Consider the following 27,250-nt stretch of genomic DNA (forward strand, 5'->3'; position numbering starts at 1 on the left):
TCTTTACAAACTATTCCAAAAGATTGAAACGGACGCAAATCTCCCAAACTCATTCTATGAAGCAAACATCATCCTGATACCAAAACCAGGTAAAGATATAACCAAAAAAGAAAACTACAGGCCGATATCCTTGATGAATATAGATGCAAAAATCCTCACTAAATTACTAGCAAACAGAATACAGCAACACATACGAAAAATTATTCATCACGATCAAGTGGGATTCATCCCAGGGATGCAATGTTGGTTCAACATACGCAAATCAATAAATGTGATACACCATATTAATAAACTCAAACACAAGGACCATATGATCATCTCTATAGATGCTGAAAAAGCATTTGATAAAGTTCAGCACTCATTCATGACAAAGACCCTCTATAAGTTAGGTATAGAGGGAAAGTATCTCAACATAATTAAAGCCATATATGCCAAACCCACTGCCAATATCATCCTGAATGGGGAAAAGCTGAAAGCTTTTCCTTTAAGAACAGGAACTAGACAAGGATGCCCACTCTCACCACGCCTATTCAACATAGTGTTGGAAGTACTAGCCAGAGCAATCAGAGAAGAGAAGGAAATAAAGGGCATCCAGATTGGAAAAGAGGAAGTCAAACTGTCCCTGTTTGCAGATGACATGATCCTATATATCGAACAGCCTAAAACCTCTACAAAAAAACTGCTGGAATTGATAAATGATTTCAGCACAGTAGCAGGATACAAAATCAACACACAAAAATCAGTAGCATTTCTTTTCTCCAATAGTGAACATGCAGAACAAGAAATCAAGAAAGCCTGCCCATTTACAATAGCCACCAAAAAAATAAAATACTTAGGAATTGAGTTAACCAAGGAGGTCAGCATGTCAATTTAAATTGCAGAATATTAAGAGGAAAAACGGAAGGCCAAAGTCTCTCAGCATTGGTTTATTTATTCTTAAAATTCAGTTAACAGGATCTATCTTGCCAGCCTGTTTTAGGATATTAAATGAGATGAGGTACAGAGAGAAGCTTCATGCATTTTGCCTGGCCCACAAAATATGAATACATTATAATAGTCAATATTGTTATTATTCTTATTATTTGGTTTATCTGCCACATTAAATTACCTCTATGTACTGGCCCTAGTTCTATCCTTTAATTTTAAGAAAATAAATCTAACTTTTCTAACCTTAAGACCTTGAGTTATTATCTTTAATATTAAAGGGCTAGGAAACTTAAATGATGTGAGTGGAGCTGGATACAGTCTCTAGGAAAGAAAAATATCTCCCATACTATCTTGCTAATCAGTCCTCTGGCTACAATTTTCTTTGATCCCTCCCTTGCAGAATTTGAGAATATTCAAATACCCAGAACTCTGGCATACAGGCACTTGATAAATGTCTCCAGATTCTATCTTAAAGAGCAATAATGCAATTTGGGTAAAAATAAAAAGGCAGCCAAGTGGAGGCTCTGAAAGATATACGGATAGATTTCATGGGCCCATTTCCCTATTACAGAAAGAGATATTTATTGCCTGCAGCACAGCTGAGGGACTGCATTTGGAAATGCCATAGAAAGTAGTCTGCGGCTGAGGTCCTGGGGCTCAGCCCAGTAGAAGGCATTTGGCAGGTTCAGCCCCAGAATGGCAGGAAGCCTGCTTTCCAAACAGCAGCTGCAGAAAGAGACCGAGTTTGTTATGACTTATCTGGCCTCATATTCATCTCTCACTACACCCCTTCAGCACCCTCCCAGGCACAGTGCTGCCTTTGTAATCCAAGTCCGGGAAGCAGGGGAGGGAAGGAAAGGAGGGGAAAGAGGGAAGGAGAGGGGTGAAGTGAGGAGGGAGAAGGATGAGGGGAGCGAAAGGGAGAGGAAAGACAGAGAAGTGGCAGAAACCTGGAGAAAAGATTAAAATTCACTTCTTGACAGTAAGAATCATGCTCGATAATACTGACAAAGGGATCTTCTCTGCAATGAAAAACCTGAGACCTTTCTCTGAATCTATAGATGCATTATCATTATAATAATTATTATTATTTCTTTGATCAAAGCTCTTGGTATCTATTATTTTAACTTCAATGGTAAATAAATGAAAAAATTAATAATAAATTCCTATTTTTTAAAAGACACAGCAGAAAACTATTAAATAACTGTCCCCGTATTGCTGCAGATATTGATGACCGTAGGGATACAGGGAAACAGACTCCCAGGATCCCCGCCCAATGCCCACTCCCTTAGTCCAGGCTTCTGATTACTTGTCTCTTTTCCCATTTGTTTGGTACATTGATCAAACCATTATAGTTGTCACCTAAGTGATAGGGACAGCTTGACAAACCAGAGCATAGGTTTCCTAAACAGGTTGTCTGAATATGAGTTTGGCTTTATCACGCATTAGCTGTGTGACTATAAGCAAGGTCCCTTCCCCTCTGTTTCACATTTTCCTTATCAATAATGGCACTATCCAACTGGGAATAATAAGAATGCCTACTCATAGGGTTCTTATGGGACCAAACAAAATAATGCTTATGAAGTGCTTAGCATGGTGACTGACACATAGTGAGGACCTAATAAATGCTGGGGGAGATGGCAGCAGTTAGGTACTAGTGAATTAGTATCAGATTATATAGACAGGATTTTCCAGTTAATAGCAGGTCTTGAAAGACGATTGCACTAGATTTTTTATGAAAAATGCAATTGAGATTGCCTTCTCCTGGGGAGGATAGTAGTTCCATAGGAACACATGTCAGAGGGCAAACTTAGTATTCATTTAGCTGACGTTCCCAACTCTCAAAAGATTGGGGGTGGAAGGTGCCCTGATTTCTGCACTTAACTAGGGCAACCCTAAGAGTCAGACAATGCCATGGAGAAAAACCAGCCCCTCACATTAGTGGTTCTTTCCCTATGGGGAGAAATTTCCTCTTCCAGGTTCTGTTAAAAGCTATGGATAAAAATACATAAACATGCAAAATGTTGCACCCAATTTGAAGAATTAAGCCCCTACATAATGCCAAGCATGCCTTGGCAGATGAAGAAAAGATAAAAGACGTATTTGGCAAAAAAAAAAAAAAAAAAACCCACAAAAAACAGCTTCGCCTTTCTCCATTTAAGGTTTGCAGCGAAATGGAGTTTTGATGCTAGATTATTCTCCCTGCTGACTGGCTGCTTCAGAGTGTGAGCATCTCTTCTAACCTATTTAACTGGTAAGGGTCCAAGTGCATATTAGGTCAGAGGTGGAGAAATAGGACAGAAGCTGGGGGAGGAGATGTAGCAAATGCATAGAATCTGGAACTTTTTATTATGTTTCCTTCAACTTTCTTGCACAAGTGGGAAAAAAAACATGCTGGATGAATTTATAGGAACAGAGAAAGGTCTCTTCTAGCCCTGTGATTCTGTACTGAGAAAATTCCATCTCCTCTACACTTTCCATGAGGAATCGGTTGCTCTTTATAGTTTTTAAGGCAGCAGAATTATTATTAGTTCTATGGAAAATATTGAACCACACAGTTGTTCTCAGAAATATCTTGCTGCTTAAGCTTAAATGTCACAAGGTATTTGATCATATATAGATAGCAATAGTCAAAAGCCTACTGCCCAGAAGGGAAAGGCACAAAGAAATGACAGAGGTGGGCACAAAATAGATCAGGGGATGTCAGAAACAGATAAGGCTTTCTTTCCGAGAACGGTGTTTTAGCTTTAGAATGTGGCAGGCAGTCCTGTGCTTGTCTTCCTTTTGCTTGTTCAGCTAAGGCAGCCACTCCCCAGACTTGGGTTGTGGCATTTCCTTGTCAATGACAGTAGGTGACAAAGTTACAAATAAGGAGAGTTCCAGCACAGATTTAGTGCCCTCTCTTTCCAACCCGGCCTCCCTAAAACACTGAACTTTCAGAAGGAGAGAACAGACCTATAGTTAACCCAAGGTGGGAAAAGGGGACGGAGGGGGAAGAGAGTAATTGTGTAAGGGACACAAAGAGTAATTATGATTTGTAATAATGACCATGCTAATAATATTGATTTGATCATCACATACTGTACACAAATACTGATAGTCAACTCTGTACCCAATAAATATGTATAAATAAAACTAACAAAAATTAAAATAAAAAATAAATTAAGTGTATCTGACTAGGTCCTGTTCAAAAGTAAAAAATAAAAGTGGAATTCATTCTATTTTACACATCTTAAAAATGAGACTGATTCATAGAATCAAAACACCTTGGCATTGAAAGAAATTTCTAAAGTCACCCAGATGTAGCCACTTCAGATGCAGAAGAGGGATAGGTAGATAGAATAAAAGGGCTTTCATTCTTTCTCTTTTATAATAAATGAGGTTTTGTTCGCTTAAGTACACTGTGTACACGGAGTAACTAGAAATAAGCTGATGAAGTGTTGCAGGGCAGAGAATCAACTCTAACAAATAGATAAGAGTAGTTTATAATCACTTATCAATTACCTATATATACATGAATGTCCTAAAGGGTTTGAAGGTACTACATGTTATTCAGCCTCTCTGTAAGCCTGTTCTGCACCAGTTTACTAACCACTTTTCTTCTTTCCATATATAGGACAAAATTTCCTTTGATCCCGACCCCACCTTCAAAATTCTGAATTAATTGGGTCTGTGCAATGTAGGCCTTAATGTGCATGAATTTCTGTCTGTACATCCACTCATTTTACCTTCAGCCCAGCCTCTGCCCTAAGCTCTGCACATTTTTAATTCTCCATTGAAGCAATCTTCTAACTGGGATACTTGGACTCTCTGATGTACAGACTTTCCAAAGAGTGCGTGGGCAGGAATAGTTCCTAGGGAAACATTTCCAGATCCTTCATTTCCACATGTGCTTTTCACTAAAACATATCCGCCAAGAATGGGCCTGCAGTCAGCATTATGCCAATCTTTTCCCACCCTCCCCACCCCCCATTTTCTCCCTTTTAACAAAAGAAAAGCATAACCCTTCCCTGTCCTGATCTGACTATTATAAGATAAATCCAGTGGCCTCTAATTCTTTGCTTTTAACACATTTGAAGGAGAATTTAATGACCATGTTCACTAACACATCATTAAAAATCTGTTTGATGATAAATTGTTACGTGATCTTTGGCATGTAACTGTAAAGGTGACCACAGAAATGAGTAACATTGCCCTAAAACAGAAAAATGACAGAGAATTGATGCTGCATCATCTCTCGTTCCAAAAAAAAAGTATTTTTTATCCTTGATTCATGAGCTAATTAAAAAAGAAAACCAGCCCCAATCATCTCATTAAAAGATGCATTTCCAATACAATTCTTCTTTTATATTCAGTATTGACTGGAATTTGTATTGTGTGTTAGTATGATCAGTTGTTAAGTGTAACAAACAACTTAACCCAGAAGAAATTTTTAACACTTAGACCTTAGGGACATAAGAAGTCTTAAATTTTTAATATTTTAATTTATATGCATATTTTTGTGGTAGCTAAGTAGATAATCAATAAAAACTTTCAACACAAAGAAGTATTACTTTAGGATGAAATTTTGCAGGAAATGTAGAATGAAAAAGAGTTCAGAGAGAAAAGGGAATGTTGTATATTTCTTTGGCTGGATAAGAAAAACTTGCTCAAGTATATTGTTAAACAGATGATGATGGGAATCAAATCGCTATCGGCCTGTGGATACATTCAAAAAAGGATTTCACTGTTTTATTTTAAGATATGAATAGCAACAACAGACTGGAAATTATATTCATTATAACTGTTTAAACACAATGAAAGATATTAGCTGTCAACTTAAAAATGTGCAAGAGGGTAGATTTTCAAAATTCAAGGAGTTAGGAAACAAAAACATCTCCAGTTCGTTGCTCTTGAGCCTTACTATGGAAAGTGTGGTTTGGGGGGCTCTGTTGTCATCTCCTAGGAGGTTGTGAGAATTGCAGATCTCAGGCCTCACCTCAGACTTGCTGGATCAGAGTCATCTTAATCTGATTTCTACATGATCCACATCTCATTAAGGTTTAAAAAGAACTGCTCTGCAAGATTCCTTCACCTAGATAGTGTCTCAAAGCTAACCTGTTGTATTAGTCCTTTCTGTTGCTTATAACAGAAATGCCTGAAACTGGGTAATTTGTAAAGAAATGATATTTATTGCTTACAGTTTGGAGGCTGGGAATCCCAATGTCCAGGGAACACTTACTGTGACAGCCTTCTTTGGTGGTGATCTCAGCAATGCAGGGTATCACATTGTGAGAAAGGCAGAAGCAAGAGACAGCAAGCTAACTCCTCCCTCCTTCTCCTTTTAAAGCCCTCAGAACCACACCCATGACCACCATTAAACCATCAATGGATTAATCTGTTTACATGTTCATGCTCCTCACAATCTAATCACCTCTTCAAGGCCCACCTTTCAATTACCATAATAGAATTTCCCACCCTCTTAACACTGTCACAGTGGGGGTTGTGTCTAATACATGGACTTTGGGGACACAATTCAGTAACACCACCTGTTTTTTCCTTAACCTTCCACATTTCTCCCACTTGTTTTCCTGTCCTGGTTAATGGTATCAGCACTCAGTAACTCTAGCTGGAAACCTTGAAGTCATCCTTCATGCTTTCTCGTCACATACTCCATTGCTCCTCATGTGTGATCAGCAAACAAGCCCAATCAAGTTTATTTTTTCATTAGTTACTGTGTACCAGGCAATAAGGATAGGAAGGGAAGTAAGCTGTATTTCAGGCTTTCCTTAAATAACTGTCTTCCAATGCTCTTTCTAGTGGACAGACTCTGTTACATAGTAAACTGAGGGACAATAACATTTTAGAGACTTTATTTGAGCAAATGACAATTCATGAATCAGGCAGCTACAGACCAGAGGGAGTTCTACTGAGGGAACACAAGGGGGAGGCTTTTATAGGAGGGGCCAGAAGTAAAGCAAAGAAAATATTTGATTGGTTACAGGTACACCATTGCCTTATTTGGTCTATCCTATTAAAAAGTCTCTAGTTGTATAATTATAAGTTCGTTGACTACTTCTTATTGGTTGAGCTTAAGATCTGTTTTTCTTTAATATAGGCATTTATAAGAAAGAACTCATCAAGTCTCATTTACGTCTACAATTTAATTAAGGCCATGATGAAGCCTCTCTGGCTCAAATATTCTTCAGGCCTGGTCTTCATTTTAACTTACATTAACAACTCTAAGGTGACCCCCAATGATTCCCATCTTCTGGTGTTCACCTTTTTGTATAATCTTCTCCCCTTGTGTGTGGTGGGGGGCGGGGGGAAGTGGATCCATGACTTGCTTCTAACCAATCAAATTGCCAAAATAGGTCACTTCTATGATTACTTCACATTGTATAAAACGTCTAGTAGTCTCACTCAAAGAGTCTCTCTCTGTATTGCTGGCCTTAAAGAAGTGAGCTGAGAGATTATAAAGTGCCTATGGAGAGGGCCATGTGGCAAGGAACTGAGGGCGGCCTCTGGCTGACAACCAGCAAAAATACTGACTTCTCAGCACTACAGTTGCAAAATAAATAAATAGATAAATTCTGCTAATAATCTACAAGAGCTTGGAAACACAGATTTTCTCTAGCCAAGCCCCCAAAAGAGAACAAAACCCAGCCCATACCTTGATTGAAGCCTTGTGAGAGACCTAAACCCAATGAAGAGAACCCAGCTAAACTATTCCTAGACTCCTGATGCACAGAGCTATGAGATAATAAATGTATGCTGCTGGAAGCTTCCAAGCTTGTAACAATTTGTTAAGTATATAGAAAACCAGACAGGCTGTGACAATGCCTCCACAGGACAGGTACAAGAAGACCCTCATCACTGCTTTTCTGTCCACAGTCTCTCTTTCTTCTTCCAGCTTCAACATTGCTGGCAGAGTAACTGAAAACAAATCTTACCATGTCAAATCCATGTTTAAAACACTTTGAGGGCCTGAAAACAATGCAGCACATAGGTTTTTACTAAACATAATAAATGAATAAAAATATGAGTATTAAAAGGTTACCTGAACATAATACAGTACTAAGCAATTGATTAATTGATTAAAAAGAAACAATACAGGCCTTCTAGATGTATCAAATGAATACACCAAAACAAATGAGGAGGCTGAGGTAGTGACTACTCTGCTTAAATTTTAGCTTTACAGCTGTTCTTTGCATCCTTTAAAAAGTCATCTCTCATATTGGATTGTTCTTTTCTATAATAACAAATAGTAGGCAACCTTCTATAAGTGCCTAATTTATTTTAAAACCATTTCCTATTTCCAGCTGCAGGGAGAAGGGAACTTTCGATTTACTGAACTACCAAGTCTCCTACTGTACATTTTTTCCCTATGGTACATTTCTCCTCCTACTATACCTTTCACCGGCTCCCCGTTATTTGGAGATCCAGCACATGCCCAGCATCCACACTTCCCACATCAAAGTAACTTTCATATTTCCCTCCATTTTGCTTTATTCATTCCTAGGGAGCTTTGAGTACTTCCAACTTCAAAATGGGTTGCTAAGAGACAAACTTGACCTGTGGATAAGGAACAGGAATCAAAGGCAACTTGCTAATGGTTTCATTACTGACTCGGTTGTCAACCTGGGAAGACATAGGGTTGCTCTGCTTCTTGGTTTCCCCCAGTTGGAAAAATTATAATAATGAATGCTGTGTACTGAAATATGATCCTATACATTTCCATTGTGACAACACAACCCTGGGTGTAGTTACCATGTCCCATCCCCTGTCTTACTTCTGTCCAATCCATGCTACACACCAATGCCAGGGTAACTTTCATGCAGTGCTCCTCCAATCTCCTCTCAGGCCTCACGCAAAAGCCCTTCGGTGATTCCGCAGTGTATTAAAGATCCCTTCCAGTTGTTCAGTGAGAGCCCTTTAGGATCTGGCCTTACCTTTGTGCTGGAGCTCTCTGTGCTTGTCCTGCATGTACCTGTATCTCAGCTACTCGGCTCACTAGCTAACCCGTGCCATCCCGTCTCAACATTTTGCTGCTGCCATGCTGGCTGGTGTAGAATGAAGTCTTCTGATCTTTCTGCCAGTTGGAATTTCCCCCACCTTCAAAACCTCAGTGATGAATTCTTGACACCATCCTCCTAAACAGAAGTAATCTCCTTCTTCCCTAATTCCTATGATTGTGTCCTTTTCTTTTTGGAGATTCCTACTTTCTTCACTGAGGCAGTTACAGTATTTGTGATTATCTCTTTTCTTCCAACCAGTCTATTGAACCACTTGATAACAGGGACTGTGCCATTTACATGTGCATCCCACACAATAGCTCACAAAAGCAGATACTCGATTTGTTGATTAAACAATAATGGCTAACATTGGTTGAGTGTCTTATACCAATTTCTATGCTAAGTATATTATGTACATTAACTAATTGACTTATAATAACCCAGAGAGGTACTGTTATTAACCCCATTTTACAAATTAGGAAACTGAGGTTCTAAAATGTTATAAATTATCTCAGGGTCACAGTCACATAGCTGTTCAGTGGCCAAGTCAAGATTTGAATAGAAGTTTTTATGACTACTTGCTCTCTGTTGATTTATGGATATTTGGAAGCTTAAAACAAAAATTCTAAAAGTCCTTAAAATTCTCTTGAATAAAAATAGCAAAGACCACATAATTTGTAATGAATTTAATTTTCTTCCAGGCAATTTCATTCACTATTGATGAGAATTTCTACTGGTACAACCTCTTTCAGGACATTTAGATATTATTTTCAAAATTTTCAATATGCATTCCATTTGAATAAACAAGGATTTTATTCAAGAGTATGTAATAGGAAAAAAAAATGTAGTAGCTTAAACAAGATAGAAACTTAGTTTTCTGTAAAAGAAATCTAGAAGAAAGTACTTCAGGGCAATTATGGTGGTTGTAAGTTTTCAGGAGCCCAGAATGTTTAGTCTTGCTGCTCCTCTATACCCATATCATGTCACCTCATGACCCGAGACAGCTCCTTTTTTTTTTTAAAGATGACCGATAAGGTGATCCTAACCCTTGACTTGGTGTTGTCAGCACCACGCTCTCCCAAGTGAGCCACAGGCTGGTCACACAAGACAGCTTCTTATGTCTAGTCAGTATGAAAGAGGAAGGGACCCTCCCGCAAAAAAAAAGCTTTGCTTTTTCGTTAGTAGGGAGACTTCTCAAAATAATTATATAACACTTGAGCTCGTATTTCTTTGGTTAAAAGTAAGTCACATGGCCACACCTAGCTGCAAAGAAGGCTGGGAAGTGTAGTCTTTTAACTGGCTGTACTGCGGCCAGGAATGAATGAGAAGCTATGTTATTAAAGAAGGAGGAACGATGAATATTAGGGGGCAACTAGCATCTAACGCAGGATCTCCACTTCTAGAAACTGGTTACAGAGGCATCAAAGATACATGCATAAGGATAGTTACTGCTGCATTATTTGAAACAACCAAATCTAACTCTAAAATATTTAAGGATTTGAATAAATTAATTATGGTATACCAACACAATGTGATAATGTTCTGTGTACAGACATGGTTAACAGTATAGCTAAGAAAAAAAAACTTGGAAAATAGGGAGTAGAACATTATCTAACTTTTTAATAAATATATATGGATAAAAAGGTTCATGTTTTACTTCATATACTTATGTACTGTCTTAAACATTTTTGCCAATGAATATGTCTTACTTTTATAATGATTTGTTTTTAAGTTAAAATTTTATTTATCAAAAAAAGCATCCCTAGCCTTAGGATCTTTTCATCCCTTAGTACGATTTTCTTTGGTATTCTTTCTGCTTCTATCTCATTTGTTAACTCAGAGCAGAAGCCTCATAAAGCTTTCCACTTGAGACTATGAAGGGATTGCTTTTAGTAACTCTAGGGGAGTTACTACCCAGTTTATCACTGGCCTCCTTTCCCTTAGACAGCTCCAGCCCCATACCCTCAGGCTATTTCAATGCAGGCCCAGGAAATACTTAGATTCACAGTTCCATAATGGAGTTTCATTATCAAAGAAGTTTGGGAAATACTAATTTAAAGCAAAATGGATTTCCTTTCTACAGGATATTTTAGAGCCTTAAATACTGAAAGACTGCTATGAATCTATAAGAAAGGAATGTGTAGTAACATGCAGTGTTTAGAAAGTACTACCAGAAAGGACACGTTCTTTTTCTAACAGGTTTTCACATTGAATACTGCTCAACCTTTAGCAAACTCTATCCCAGAGAAGAACTTGGGCAATCACACAATACACACAGGCTCTTAGTGGTCTGTTACTGTTTTAGTCAGCTTAGGCTGCTAAAACAAAATATCAATATCATAGAGCTGCAACAATAGACATTTATTTCTCACAGTTCTGGAGGAGGAGAAGTTCACAATCAAGGTGCCAGCCAATTTGGTTCCTGGTGGAAAGCCCTCTTCCTGGCTCTATTGCCTTAGTCCATTTGGGCTGTTGTGATGAAAGACTGGGTGGCTTATAAACAACAGAAATTTATTTCTCACAGTTCTGGAGGCTGGGAAGTACAAGATCATGGTCTAGCATGGTTTCTCACTGGGTGATTATGTGGTCTTTCCTTGGTGCATATGGTGGAGAAAAAGGGAGTTCCCGTGTCTTATCCTCTTCTTATAAAGGCACTAATCCCATCATCAGGGCCCCACCCTCGTGACCTCATCTAATCCTAATTATCTTCTAAAGGCCCCATTTCCAAATCCCATCACACTGGGGGTTAGAGCTTCAACATGTAAATTTTTAAGTGACATAAATATTTAGTTCATAATAGAAGCTGTCAGCTTTTCCATCTCCCATCACCAGCTCATCATTTCTTTTGCTCCACCTCAATAAACTTCTGGAGATTTTCTGGATATATTAGCTTTCCACCCTTTTCACCTGACAAATTCCCACTTTTTCTTCAAAACTCTACTCAAAAGTTAGCCCATCCAGGAATCCCTCTTTGTCCATCTTTTTACCTCTCCCACCAGCCACCTTCTCCAGTAGTTTACTTTGATCATAACACTTGCCATTCTGTAAGTAATATCTAGTTCACTTATCAGTCTCCACCACTAGAATGCAAATTCCTCGATGGCTATCATGAAATAAAAAGTAATATCTCTAGTTTGAGTTGAATGCTTCTTTCTCAGAAGTCCTGCTAAATTTTTACATTAGGATGTAAAATATTTATCATTTCCATTGATATAAAAGTCCTGTTAGAAAATATATATGGATGCTAGCTATTATGGATTGAATTGCGTTCACTAAAAAGATAGGTTCAAGCCCTAACTCCCAGTACCTGTGAATGTGAGCTTATTTGGAAAAAGGATCTTTGCAGATGTAATCAAGTTAAAATTATAGTGAGCTCTAATCGAATATAACTGGTATCCTTTTATGAAGAGAAGACACAGAGGTCCACAGGGAGTGCACCATGTAAAGATGGAGGCAGAGACTGGAGTGATTCATCTCAAGTCAAGGAACATCGAGGGTTGCTGAAACACCAGAAGCTCAGAGAAAGGCAGGGAACAGGGTTTCCCCTGGAGTCTTCAGACAGCTGGATGTCAAACTTCTGGCCTCCAGAACTATAAGAGAATAACTTTTTGCTGTTTTAAGCTACCAAATAGGTGGTATTTTGTTACTGCAGCCCTTGGAAACTGATACAGATGTATATCACTGCATGTAATTCATTTAAATCAGTGACTCTCAGACTTGTGATCCCAGGTCTGATTCAATAGATCCAAGGTAACACCCGGAAATGTGTGTGGTTCATAAACTACTTAGGTAATTCCAATACTGGTGGATCACAGACAAAATTTCCCAAAATGCTGATTTAAGCTGTCAAGGTGTTTTGCTTTTCCCCTGACTTTAATGAAAAGTCAGGGTCTTTCTCTTGTACTTTTTCCCAAGTAGAATGGGGAACAGAAAACAAACATGTGTATTTGGTTCAACACTAACTCGAATGCTCAACGATGATTTTAATGATAAAGCAATGCTAGCTGAGCTGACATACAATGTCCCAAATTGTAGACGGGAGGGACTAGAGTTAGCCAAATGGCTTTCCCATTGGATAGCAGGAATATGGAAATTCTGACAGACCCTTATTTTGTATCAACACGAGCAGGTGTTACAACAATGCAAGCTACATGTGCTGCCAAAAGCATTCCCCTCTCATTCTGGTGGCTCATTTTGAAAGCTTCAGTGTGTCCCCTCGCTCACAGCACACCTGCGGCACAGCCAGCAGGAGAGTGCAGGGGCATTGGGGCTCCTCAGTTGTGCTGCATTTACAAATCCCTGACTGGGAAGCTGAGAGTTTGATGGTCTGCGTCAAATTCCCTACCCGTAACTAGTCCAGCTGGTCAGACTCTTAAGAACATGAGAACCACACTTACATGAAGCTGGTTAAAGCTTAGTGCTAATGGCATCAGGACTTGGATCTCACTACTATGTGGATTAATTCATGCTCCCCTCTGAATTACTGGCACATCAGTCTTGACAGAATCAATGGCAAGATTTGGAGTCTGGGACTCACTTAGCCATGTCTCTAATTGGTGTGTGACTGGGCCCAAGTTATTTAACATCTCTGAACCTCAGTACCATCTCTAGAAAACAATGATAAAATCCCTATCTCCCAGGGGCTGTTTGGAGATTGAATAAAGCAGTGCACGAAAAATTATCGGTAAAGTATTAGTTAACATGGGAGGGCATCCACACATATTCTTTAGACATAGGCTGCACCCTTTTCCCTTGGTGCTTGAGGAAAGAGATCAGGTAGGAGATTGTGAACACACATGTACAACCCACTGCCATCTCTGGCTGGTCCCTAAATAGCTGGTGCTGTGGAAAATGGGTACCTTAGGGGAGGGAGGTACTTTGGGTGGTAGAAAATCTCTGCTGTTATCCAGTATGACCGAGTGGGTAGTTGGTGAGTTTATAGAAAATACTGCTTAAATTGGGAAATCCTTGAAAGAAGGAATGAAATTCTGCCATTCACAGCAACATGGAAGAGTGTGGCGAAAATTATGTTAAATGAAATAAGCCAGGCACAGAGAGAGAAATACCATTTATTCTCACTTATAAGTGGGAGCTAAAAAATAAACAAATAAAGAAATAATAAAGAAAAAACAAACAACAACCACAATAATACGTTGAACTTGCAGGAGAGAACAGAACTATGGTTACTAGAGGTGAGAAAGGGGGAGGGGGAGATTGGTTATGGAGAATTTGGGTAATGGACACAAACTATAATTACATTTTGTAATGATGAATGTGCTAATAATCCTGATTTGATCATAACGTAATGTACACAAATACTGATAGTCAAATCTGTACCCCACAAATATGTAAAATCAATTACGTTTTAATAAAAAAGGTTTTAAAACTAAAAAATGATAAATAGATGCTAAAAAAAAAGCACATAAAAAGATACTCAACATCATTTGTCATCATATAAATACAAATTAAAAGCCACAATGAGATACCTCATTACACCTATTAGAATGACTAAAATTAAAAAGACTGACCATACCAAGAGTTGCGGAGGATGTGGAAGAACTGAAACTTTCCTATACTGTTGTTGACAATGTAAAATGGCACTACTTTGGAAAAGAGTTTGAAGGTTTCTTAAAAAGTTAAACATCTGCTATATGACCCATGCATTTCACTCCTAGGTATTTATCCAAGAGAAAAGTATATGTTTATACAAAGACTTGTACATGAATGCTTATGTCAGCTTTATTTTTAATAGCCAACAATTGGAAACAACCTAAATGTCCATCAACAAATGAATGAAAAACAAATTGTGGTGGAAATGTTCGTTATCTTGATGGTGGTGAAGGTTTTACAGGTGTAAACATATGTCAAAACTTATCAAATTTACACTTCAAATATATGCCATTTATTGCATGCCAATTATAGCTCAATAAAGGTATTTTTTAAAAAAAAAGAAAAAGAAAGAAAGTTTATTTCAGTGGTTACCAGAGGCAGGGAAAGGGAGGGGGTGGGGAAAGGTTGGTAGACAGGTATAAAGTTACAGAGTTACAGTTAAATAGTAAGAATGAGTTCTGGTGCTCTAGGGGAACAATTGTGCATTCAAGACAAATCAAGAATCTCCAGAAAAGGAGATTTTGAATGTCATAACCAGAAAGAAATGATTAAAAAAATTTTTTGAGAAATAAATGGTAAGTGTTTAGGTGATAGATATGCTAGCTACTCTGATTGGATCATTATACAATATATGCATGTATTGAAACAACAAACAGTACCCCATAAACATGTACTATGAAAAAATAAATAAATAATAATTTAAAAGAATCAGCTATTTCATCGGCTCCTTGAATGCTCAGAGGCTCAGCTTCTTTTTTTCTTTTTTTCATTTTATTTTATTTTATTTATTTTATTTGTGTGTGTGTGTGTGTGTGTGTGTGTGTGTGCTTTATTTATTTATTTATTTATTTATTTATTTATTTTTAAATTTTACTTTCTCAATATACAATGTGGTTGATTATTGTGGCCCATCACCGAAACCTCCCTCCCTCCTCCCTCTCCTCCCTCCCACCCAACAATGTCCTTTCTGTTTGCTTGTCGTATCAACTTCAAGGAATTGTACTTGTTATATCTTCTTTCCCCCCCCTCTCGGTTTTTTTTTTGTGTGTGTGTGTGTGAATTTATTTATTTATTTTTAGCTCCCACCAATAAGTGAGAACATGTGGTATTTCTCTTTCTGTGCCTGACTTGTTTCACTTAATATAATTCTCTCAAGGTCCATCCATATTGTTGCAAATGGCAGTATTTCATTCGTTTTTATAGCTGAGTAGTATTCCATTGTGTAGATGTACCACATTTTCCGTATCCACTCATCCGATGATGGACATTTGGGCTGGTTCCAACTCTTGGCTATTGTAAAGAGTGCTGCGATGAACATTGGAGAATAGGTATCCCTTCGACTTGATGATTTCCATTCCTCTGGGTATATTCCCAGCAGTGGATAGCTGGGTCTCATGGTAGATCTATCTGCAATTGTTTGAGGAACCTCCATACCATTTTCCATAGAGGCTGCACCATTTTGCAGTCCCACCAACAATGTATGAGAGATCATTTTTCTCTGCAACCTCACCAGCATTTATCATTCACAGTCTTTTGGATATAAGCCATCCTAACTGGGGTGAGATGGTATCTCAGTGTGGTTTTGATTTGCATTTCCTAAATGCAGAGTGATGCAATTATTTAAATGACATACCTGAAGATAAAGAGTAGCTTAGACTTCCAAATCAGTAACAGGGTTGATACAAAAGAGCATTAGAGTGTCTTAGGAGAAACAACTGTCAGCATCACTATCCTGGTGAGGAAATATGGACTAATCTGTCAGGGGGATGAAGTTGTAAAGGAGAAGTGGGGGGGGGGGCAGAGGGGAAGAATTGATCAATATTAGGCAGACAAGCAGCCCTTCTAATTTACTTTACAATTTACTATCTGCATGAGAAAACCCCCATTATAAAATACTGCCCTAAAACATCACTTCTGCGGCAGGCCAAACTTTGGCCACTGAGTGTTTAATTGCATATGGCATATCTCTCCCACCATGGTCAACAAGGTGAACTCTTATCCCTGGCATCACAGCAATGGCAGGTTAGAATGCTTTAGAAAATACTTGGCCCTTTTAAAAGAAAATTCATACATATATCACTTCCTTTTTCCCATATCCCAGAGGGATCAGGAGAGAAGGTATTAAATCAGCATCTTGACTTTGGCAAAGGCAAGATTTGCTCAAGGTCATGAAGCTACTTACAGATATTAGAGCCAGTTGTTTTCCCTAAGTGCTCACTTGGTTAGAAATCAAATAAGAGGTTACAGCAGGAAAAAGAAACTGACTCAAATTGAATATTTCCTGCTAATGTTCCTCAAAATCAAAACTAGCTTTGAATAATCAAAAGACGACCATATTAATGCTTTGAGATGCTTGGTTGAAAGGCTGATTTGTAGAGTCTTGTTTTCATTCATTTATCAAGTACACAACTATTGAACATGCACGAAATGCCACCCAAAGTGGTAGGAAGTAGGCATACAGTGAATGGTAAATAAAAGTACAAGATCCTTGCCCACACTCTCTCAGCTTCTAGCTTGTACTATGAACTAAGAGGCCAAAGGGGTACAAAATTAAAATTAGATAGGAGGAATAAGTTCTAGTGTTCTATTGCACAGTAAAGTGACTATGATTAAGTTACATTTTGTATATTACATAGTAGCCACAGGAGAGGCTTTTAAATGTTTTTGCCACAAAGAAATGATAAATGATACACTACACTGACCTGATCATTATACAACACATATATGTATCAAAACATCAGATTGTACCCCCTAACTATGTACAATTACTATGTGTTAATTAAAATAAATTAATTAATTAAAAAGAAAAAGAACTAAGAGGTCAAATTCTCTAAGCCAGTTCCACAGCTGGCCTATAAGACATCTGCTAACCTCCTGAAAGTACAGAGTTTGGTTTATTTGTGTGTTTATTTTTCTAAGGAATGGGTTCTTAGTTTTTATTCATTTCTCAAATTCTTAACTTTAAAAGTTAACAACCAATAGTAAAAGAACCGTGATTAAAATCAGGGTGTAAACAAGGAATTATTACCAGCTAAGGGCTACCCTCGTCCCTTCGCCTCTCCACCCACCTCAATCTCTGGTTACATTTTATCTGACAAATCCCCAATAGCCACTAGGGTGTAATGATGTGTTATTTGCCTTGTAATCTCTAAAGGACTATACATAAATAATAGTTAATGTTGTGGTCATTACTACTCAATTCATACGTCTCTTCTTCCAAGAGTTTCAAAGAAAAACAATATTTAATGAGCAACCACTGTGTTCTGAGGACATCACCGTGAAACATGGATCATTTCTGAAGTGAAAACAGAGGAACTCAGCACTCAAGCTACCCCATCGGCCTGAGACTTTGATCTGTTTTCAGTTTTCTTTCTTTTCTTCCATCCTACCTGCCTGTATTTCTTTTTGAAAGATGCAAAGACATTGGAACATTTTAAGGCTTCTAAGAAATTTTTAAATGGTTATTGTTTATTTTAAAATGATATTAGCACATTCTGAAGCAAAATGGGACTGAGTGGCTTTTATAAATATATCAAACAAATAAAAATGCATTCCCACAGAGCTGGGAATAGATGCCTAGGTTCCAAATCCCTTCTAGGAACTAAGGGAAATTAATGTCTTTCATCACAGGAACCCTGGGCACACTGTAAAGACTTCATTCTGAATTGCACAATGGTTGTCCAGGTTTTATTCTCCCCCTTCATTTGATATACATGACAGTGAAAATCCTCTGAAGAATTTAAGCAAGCACTGTCAGATAATTACAACCTTTGAAGACTGGCACCCAAACACACACACACACGTGCGCACACACACACACACACACACACACGTTCTCTCTTTCTGCTTTCTCCAGCTTACACTTCCAGACTGCTTATCCTATAAAGATGACTTATTTTAAAAAATAATTGCACTTGTTTTGACTAGTCTGGCTTTTTAAGACAGTTTATTTCTGTTCATTGCAAAAGCATTTGGAAATGGTCTATTGGTTTGCTGTCTTCCAGCACACACACTATCAATTCATCTTAGGGTTATGAAAGAAACAAACACCCCTCAGGAATCCTCCATTTTCAAAGTCAGGTAGGTGTGTAATATCTCTAGTTTTTTCAGGACTTAAAGCAAAGTATATCTAGAGAAAGTGCTCCTGTCTTTTGCTGCTGTTAAACTCAAAGGAAACATGGTTATTTTGGCTTTGCAGAACAAGAGCGTCTCCCTTTCCCCTCTCAGCTCTAGTCATAGTTAAAAGCAAGATCCTCAGAATGTGAAAATCAAATTCTCTATAATCCACTTACAGAGGAAGCAAATTAAAAGCGATTTTTCTAAGTTTTTGAGCTCAGGGCATGGTCCCCACCACAAATGGAACTGACACTCAATCTCTCTCTACCAAGAGCTGAGGGACGCAAGTCTGTCAAGAAGATTAGAATTAGCTAAGAAGTCCACTCGAGCAACAGGCTGTCCAATCCAAATTTGAGATACATTTGCTCAGGTTTTCTAAACAGAATCTGTTTTCTATTTTTTGTTAGTAAGTCATATTTCTGCAAATCACTTAAGCATTCCAGTTTACTGCATTACCTCAAAAACAGCCTAACTTTTGGCCTCCCTCTCTTGGTCATAAAATATTACAGTCAAGTCTAAGCTGAAAACATAAGCCTGTCTGGAAGCGGCTTTGCTGAGATGCCATATATATATATTTTTTTCAGTTGCTGTTACACTCACTTTTGGGGGAGGAAGCAGATGCTCTTGACTGCCTCATGACGACCAATGCAAGAGCACTGGGCAGGATGTACTTCTGCAAACCAGGCTAACCATTTATAGATATGACAAGGGAGCTGAATTCTTTAAGCCAAGTGGAAATTTACCCGGAGATACTCAGATTTATTTTCTGTTATTGTGTTAGGTGCATACTAACAGGCAAATGTTTCTAAGAAGCACAGCCTAATGGTTAAGAGTGCAAATCTTACTGTCAGACGATGTGTTCAGATCTCATCTCTGTCACTAGTTAGCTGTGTGGCCTTGTGCAAGTTACTAAACCTCGCTGTGCAGTCTTCTATTTTGTGATGTGAAGATAGCAATGATATCCTGCTCACATAGTCACTGTAAGGATTAAATTGCACGATGCTACAACCCCTCCTTCTTGGGCTGTCTTTGGAAATTCAGCATTCACCAGCTCCATTCCAAAGAGCTTCAGATCTTACCCTATCTGGCTGTTGCCCATAAAAAGTGGGGTGCAGGGAGGACTTCTTCTTACACACCCTGAGAAGCCATAAATCCAGGCATTTCCCTAAACAGAAGTAAATTCTCTCTTGAAACAAGTCCTGCTGTCAGCTTTAAAATTAAATAATATAGATAAAAGCATCAAGCATAGTGTGTAGCCCATGTTAAGTTCTTTAAAAACATGAACTAAATCTAAATCTGTAGCTTGCCCACTTTTGTTTTCTCAAATTCTTGGAGCAAAATCTTCTTGTTGTTATTCAAAGTGTAGGTTGGCTGGGCATCTACCCCCCATACCTTGTCATATGGAGATGCTCTTTGTCCTGCCCCAGAACTTTCACTGGCTATGATGTCTCTATCATACCTGGTGTTTTCTGTTTCCTGAAGCCTCTGCTGGAAGAAATCATAGAAGCAGAGAGAAGGAGGAGCAGAGGATATGAGGAGGAATTGGGGAAACTGCTATGAGCACGAGCAGTAGGATACCAGGTCATTGAGAGGTCCTGATCCCTCCTGTATCCAAACAATATCAAGCCTCTGAGAGGCACGATTGCATGGCCAATACTCTTGTCTTCTTTATTCATTCATGAATCAATATGAAAAACCCCTGGATCCTTAAGGCAGCCTGATTGAGTCTTTCTTCCCTGTGACCCAAAGAACCTACCTCACATGCTTCCCATTGGTCTGGATATTTCATCATCGTACACATGCTGCCTCATTTTCAGGGAGCGGCAGGCCATGATAGATATCCCATGTCAATAAGACATATATCTTCCAAACAGGGAAGCAGAGAACCATGCGGTTGTCCCCAGCTGTAAGCTGATGCCTGGGCTCCTATCATAGGTCATGCAGAGAATGACAATTGGCATACACCCCTCCTTGCAACACACTATTTCCCTATCACGTCTCCACATGAAAACAAGCACCAAATGGGAAAATGTCATGAGCAAAGATCACTGACATGATCCTTGGGGAAATCCCTGCTTCTGGGAATGTGCTCCCTTAAGTTCCAAGAAACAGTGGGACTGAGTTGCCTGTGATCTCAGTTGCCCACACCTAGAGGACAGGGCTCCCACCCTATGCTGGGTAAGCTCTTGGGCTGCTGGAAAGGTGGGCTGGATTTTGACTCATTAACTCTTTCACCACTTCAGCCATTAACCCAGCTTTCTAACTCTTAAACCACTTGCTATTTGTTACTCTTAGCACGTCCCGGGAACCCCACAACCCACCTGCTTACTGTGATTCAGAGTTTGTGGCTGTGTCTGGGTACATGCTACCTACCTGGGGCCCCGCACCTCTCTCATCTCGGCCCTGGAGCAGGATGACACTCCACTTCCGGCAGGCTCGTGATAGTCATCAGCTGCAGATAATGGCTCATCTCCCCCTGCCCAGCTCTGGCACCTAGACCCAACAGAACCTGAAATTTTCACTTTACTGTACTAGGAATCAGAAGATCTAGGTGTTAGTCCTGGATCCATTCTTATATAATCTTGGCAATAGTTTCTTGACATGAAATCACCTCCTCAACTCCATTGATGTATTAGTTTTCTAGGGTTGCCATTACAAAGTATCACAGCCTGGATGACTTAAATAACAAATTTGTTGTCTCACAGTTCCAGAGGCTAGAAGTCCAACATCAAGGTGTTGACACAGTTGGTTCTTTCTGACGACTGTGAGAGAAGGATCTGTTCCAGAACTCTCTCCTAGCTTCTGGTAGCCTCAGGCACTCCTAATTTGCAGATGGCTGTCTTCTCCCTGTGTCTCTTTACTTCATCCTTACTCTATGTGTGTCTGTGTCCAAATTTTACCTTTTTAAAAGGACATCAGTCATATCGGATTAGAGGCCCACCCTACTCCAACAGGATTTCATCTTAATGAATTACATCAGCAATAACCCTATTTACAAATAAGGTCACATTATACAATACTGAGGGTAAGTCCATATGAATTTTGGAGGGGACACAATTTAATGCATAACAACTGGTAATCCCTGTTTTATCTCCTTGCCAAGTTGATGTAAGAGAGAATGGATACGAAAACATTTCGCGAACTGTAAAATATCACACCAACACTAAGAATTATTAGTGCTTAAACCTACTTGTTGAAATTTGTTTTTTGAGCCTAGTAGCACATGGCCAACCTACTGACTATCCTGAACATAAGAATTCACTAGAAGTGACCTTGCTACTTCTATAAGAGTGAATTTATTTGTCTGCAAGTGCTGTTTCCTTCTTGTTTATTGATTTGCATAAAATGCCACTTTATATTTATATATATATTATGTGGACTCAGTAATAGCTTAATTTCCACAAAATAAAAAGGTACATTGTCTCTAACTGCAGGCAAAGTCCTTTTTTCCCAAGCCATTTACATTTCCATCTCCCCAAGACAGAACTTATGTATATGGATTGGTGGCACAGAAACAAAATTATAGTCCACGAAGAGGAGGATTTGACTAGAAAAAGAGCTAGAACTCTGAAACTATCTGAATCTTTTCTCTCATAAGAGTTTCTCCAAAGAACACTTGAAAATCAAACTAGCTGAAACGATAGTCTTTTTTTTTTCCCCCCCCAAGGAGAAAAGTTTCTGATTCCATTTTGATGCTTATTCAAAATGTTAGTATTAGTCCCATCTTCTTCCCAGGGGAGGCTGATGACAATGATGAATGATTGTTTTCATGGAGGGTAGCTATAGAGGTTTTCTAATACCTTTGAAAAGGAAAAGGTGTTTTTTAATTACATGATGTATTTGTTTCCAGTGGGTGCTATAACAAATTACCTCTAGCTTGATGGTTTAAAACCATAGAAATTCATTCTCTCACAATTCTGGAGGCTACAAGTGCAAATTCTGGGGGACCACACTCTCTCGGGGGGTCTAGGGAAGAATCCATGCCTTGCCTTTTCCAGCTGCTTATGGTGGCCCTGGCATTGCCCGGTCTGTGGCAGCAGCACACCAATCTCTACCTGTGTCTTCTCTTCTGCCTCCCTCCTGTAAAGACACATGTGATGGCCACTAGGGCCAACCAGAATAATCCAGAGTAATCTTGTCTCAAAGTCCTTAACTTAATCCCATCTGCAAAGATGCTGTTATCGAATAAGGTCACATTCACGGGTCCCAGGGACATGACATGGATGTCTTCTAAGAGGCCATTTTTCAACCTCTCACACATGGGTAGAGAAATGAAGCCATGAGTATGTATAATTTTAGATCATTAGTTTTCAAGCTGTTTCCAAAAAGCCTTGGAGCTCTGAGGTAGAACAGCAGGACTTGCAGAGGTAGGTGACGCATGACCGAGACTTGGAGCACCTCATTCTCTCTCCATCATCAAGAACAGCTCTGCTTTTCTCTGTTTTGGAATATGGGGTCCTGTGAGAAATGTCAGTTGAAGGCAGGATTCAGTAGCTCAAAGACAAAACAGAAAATACCTCTTAAGGTTGGTGATTCTGAAAATGCTTTTCTGCCGACATAAAATTCACATGGAAAAGCATTTTCTTAAAAAGAACAGATACTTCCAGCGTAGGAGATTTTGAGTCATAGGTCTGGGAGGAACCTTGGAATCTGTATTTCAAGAGGTACCACAGTGACTTGATCTCGCTGACAGGATTAGCTGTCACATAACTTCCAGTAAATTAGGATCCTCTTGGTCAAAGGCAGTAAAAGGCCAAGATTCTATAAAACAAGAGAACTCAAAAGGTTGAGGCAGCTAATGGCTCATACACAACTGAAAAGACACCCAGAAATCCTTTTTTTGGCCATTTCGAAGTTGTTCAGCTTCTTCTGACAGTGGTCAAATAATTCTGAGAAATCTGGAGTTAAACAAAATTACCAGTTACCTTTTCTCAGAGCCTTTCATGGGTAATATACATTTAGAATCAATAAGAAGGGAATATACTGTGAACCATTCTCCAAATTTATTTGGTCATGGGACCCTTGTTTATGGAATTCTTTTTAAGGTCTGATAAAACAATCACTATCCTGTAAAGCTCTGTCTTGGAAACCTTGAATGTTAATACTAGAACCTCCTAAAGATAATACAGGGAAGAAAAAGGTAGAAGGATATTGCTCCTCTTGCCTGAGGATCTTGGTGGCTTTACAGTTTTTCCTCAGTCCTGAGTAAGCAAACAGCTCCTGCAGATTTTCTGCAACTTGTCCTGATCTTTTCTCCCATTCCCAGCCTCCCCTGCCCCACTACAAGGTACTCAAGACACTTTCAAAGTAACACATGAAGGACTGGAAGGATTATAGGAGAAACTATTCTTTTTTCTTCCCCCACCCCATCCCAAACTTTTATATTTGCACCTGTTATTTGTGTCTTGCATGCCTCGGGCTCAATTACAGACTGAGACATTTCTCAAGAGAAAGACTGTGACTAAGATACACCTGCCACATTTATGTCTGTCAGCTTAGCTGTTGATTTAGAGCATTTTTAAGAGCACTCACTGAAGAACGAACAACTGTTGGACAGCAGTAAGCTGTCTGGAGACAAAGACGTCTTCTTCCACCCTGGCTGAGACAATAAAGCAAAGGCACCAAGCCCTGGGAGTACCTTCTTTCTGGGGCAAATATAACTTCCAGTCATTCTGTGGCCCAGAAGGCAAAACTTGGCATTTGAAAGCAGAAGACATGAGTTCAAGTCCTAACCTTTACAGTTGCTAATTGTGTCATGTTAGGCAAGTATTTCCCCTCTCTGAACTTCTACTTCTCCATCTGTAAAACAAGTATAAAAATAACATTGAGCTCAGAGACTTATGAGCATCAAACTATTCACTGAGATAACATATATGAAGCTCCTGCTGTGTATCTGGCACATAATCATGGCTCTGTAGACATTAATACCCCTCTCCCCATTTATTTTGTTTAAATACAACAAGGCAGTGCTATTTGGAGTACAGACATATAGTGTGCTACACCTGATGGCACACATAAGATGATTTTATGCAGCACATGTATTTATTTTTATATGTATTATTAAAAAAAGACTTGCCCTTCAAACCCGTGGTTTCACAGATACTGCCTAGGACAAAACTAAAGTATTTAAGTTACCAAACAAGTCAATTAAGAGGAAAACATTAAGTGGATGATATTACAGGTAGGGCACAGATATAAAACAATTGTAAAGGTGGCACATGAGTGACTGAGTTCTGGGAAACACAGAGATATACTCATGTGTGCTGAATGGCCCAAAGAGGTTCTAAAAGCAAAAGATGGAAGCTTCAGGAAGAATATTTCACTATGGCAGAACTTTCTAAGCTAGCTGAACAAAGATGGACTGGACCAGGTAAGTATTCTGCTGCTGGAGACATTCAAATAGCAGAACTATTTGCAGAAACCACGTCATGAGAGTGACGGTTAATTTTATGTGACAGCTTGACTGGGTTAAGGGATGCCTATATTTCTGGGTGTGTTTGTGAAGATGGTTCTGGAAGAGATTATCATTTGAATCAGTAGATTCAGTAAAGAAGGTCAACCCTAACCCAGTGTGGGTGTGCAATCATCTAGAGGACTCGGGTAAAACAAAAAGGCAGAGAAAGGGTGAATTCACTTTGTCTGCTTGAGCTGAGACGTCCGTCTTCTGCTCTCGGATACCAATGCTCCTGATTCTCCGGCTTTTGGACTCAACCCGGGATTTCCACCGTCCTCCTCAGCCTACAGACTCAGACTGAATTCCACCACTGGCTTTCCTGGGTATCCAGCTTGCAGATGGCAGATCATGAGACTTTTTGGCCTACATGTCTGAGTGAGCTAATTCCTATAACAAATTTCCTCTATGTATCTCTCTATATATCCCATTGGTTCTGTTTCTCTGGAGAACCCTGACTGGGGATTCAGACTTCAGATGGATGATCAGACCACGTGACCCTTAAGATCCCTTAAAACCAAATGCGGCCATGCTTCTATCATTAGAAAGACTTCTATTATGGAAGCGTTTGGATCACAAGCAGAAATACTGAGTAAGAGACTCCTGTGAAAAGGTAGCATCGTTCAGCAGTTGAAGGCTTGGAGGTTCTCTCCTGGGTCCTGACTGGGTTTCTGTAGCCTGCCTCCATCTATGGCATGCCAATTTCCATCGCATTTCACAGGTTTTGTCCTTTCTATTCTCTGAATGCTTCCTTTGAGAATACAGTCCATATCCTCTGCTGCAGTGATTTCCTCTGGGGGTGAATGGTCAGAAGGCACAGGGTAATTAAAGCCCACACTTGCAAGCATGTCTGACTGACTGAGGCGAACTCTCCTCTGATTGGGGTCTGATTTGAATAAGAATGCCTGCCAAGCAGGCAGAGCCAAGGGAAAGCACAGGAATAAGGAAGGCTTTCTAAATTCTAAAAAGAAAATGTCAGACAAGGGCTGGGTTGGCATCTTCAGCCAAGCTCTTCCACCTTCCTCCTCGAACATACACACACACTCATGGACATGCACACACAAGCGCACACACACACACACACACACACACACAAATGCCCTCAAACTGAAGACTTCAGTCTGCAGTTCCTGTGAGTCCACAGACAGCCTCTGCAGAAAAAATCCCACCTCCTGGCCTAACTACCAGGTTGCTCCACGCAAAACACATTTTGTAGATTATTGGCAGAAGCAATGCCCAAGTGGCATGATTTCCAGGGAGCTTGGAAAGCCCCTCAAATACTTCTTTTTGACTGAAATCCCTTTAACAACTAACAATGTCTTTACAAAGCAACCACCCCCAGGGAAAGGAAACACCATGATTGGAAATCAGGCTGAGGTGGAAGTGTTCTACTTGATCCCCAGATAATAAAATTTTACATTAGTAATATCACTGCTATGCTGCTACAACCACAAGGGTTCATGGAAAAATACTTCAAAGTTTCATGGAATAATGGAATGGAATTAAAAGATAATATGAAATTTTCCATGAACTTTTTGAAGACTTCGCATTATAGTCCATGCCAGGCAGTGTCCCTACAAATGCTTCACATGCACCAACCCGTTCTTACAGCTCATCTGTCAGGTGGAGGCTTTCATTATCCCCATTTTACACACAACAAACTGCAGGCTTAGGCAAGGTAAGAAGAGCATGCCCAAGTTCACACACCTTGAGAGTCTAATCCCAGCCGTCTGACTCGAAATTGATATTTGAAACCAAGCAAAAAATTTACAGATCATCTACACCAGCCCTTTCTTTTTAGAGAATGAGAGATGGAAAAGCAGAAAGTAGATGTGGTCACCATTATGCAGCCAGTAAGTGGCAGAACTAGAACCCAAATCCAAGGATTTCTCGATTTCTGAGTCTGAATTCCAGGCTCTTTTGAAGGAGCAGATATAATGGGGTGAAGAGAGATGTGAAGGATACTGGTGCTTGAGGTTTAGGAGGGCAAGAAGAGGATGCTGAGAACGAGCACACACTTACAGTTCTGCCGTGGTTGGCAGTGCCCTGTCCTAGAGCTAAACTTATTGAGCCTTTCCTCTGTGCCAGGCACCTAAGGAGCACTGTGTGTTTTGGAACTGACGAAGGCATGGGATAAAATCCCAGCCATGCC

This window comes from Cynocephalus volans, chromosome 11 (assembly GCF_027409185.1).
Source record: "Cynocephalus volans isolate mCynVol1 chromosome 11, mCynVol1.pri, whole genome shotgun sequence".
Lineage (NCBI taxonomy): Eukaryota > Metazoa > Chordata > Mammalia > Dermoptera > Cynocephalidae > Cynocephalus > Cynocephalus volans.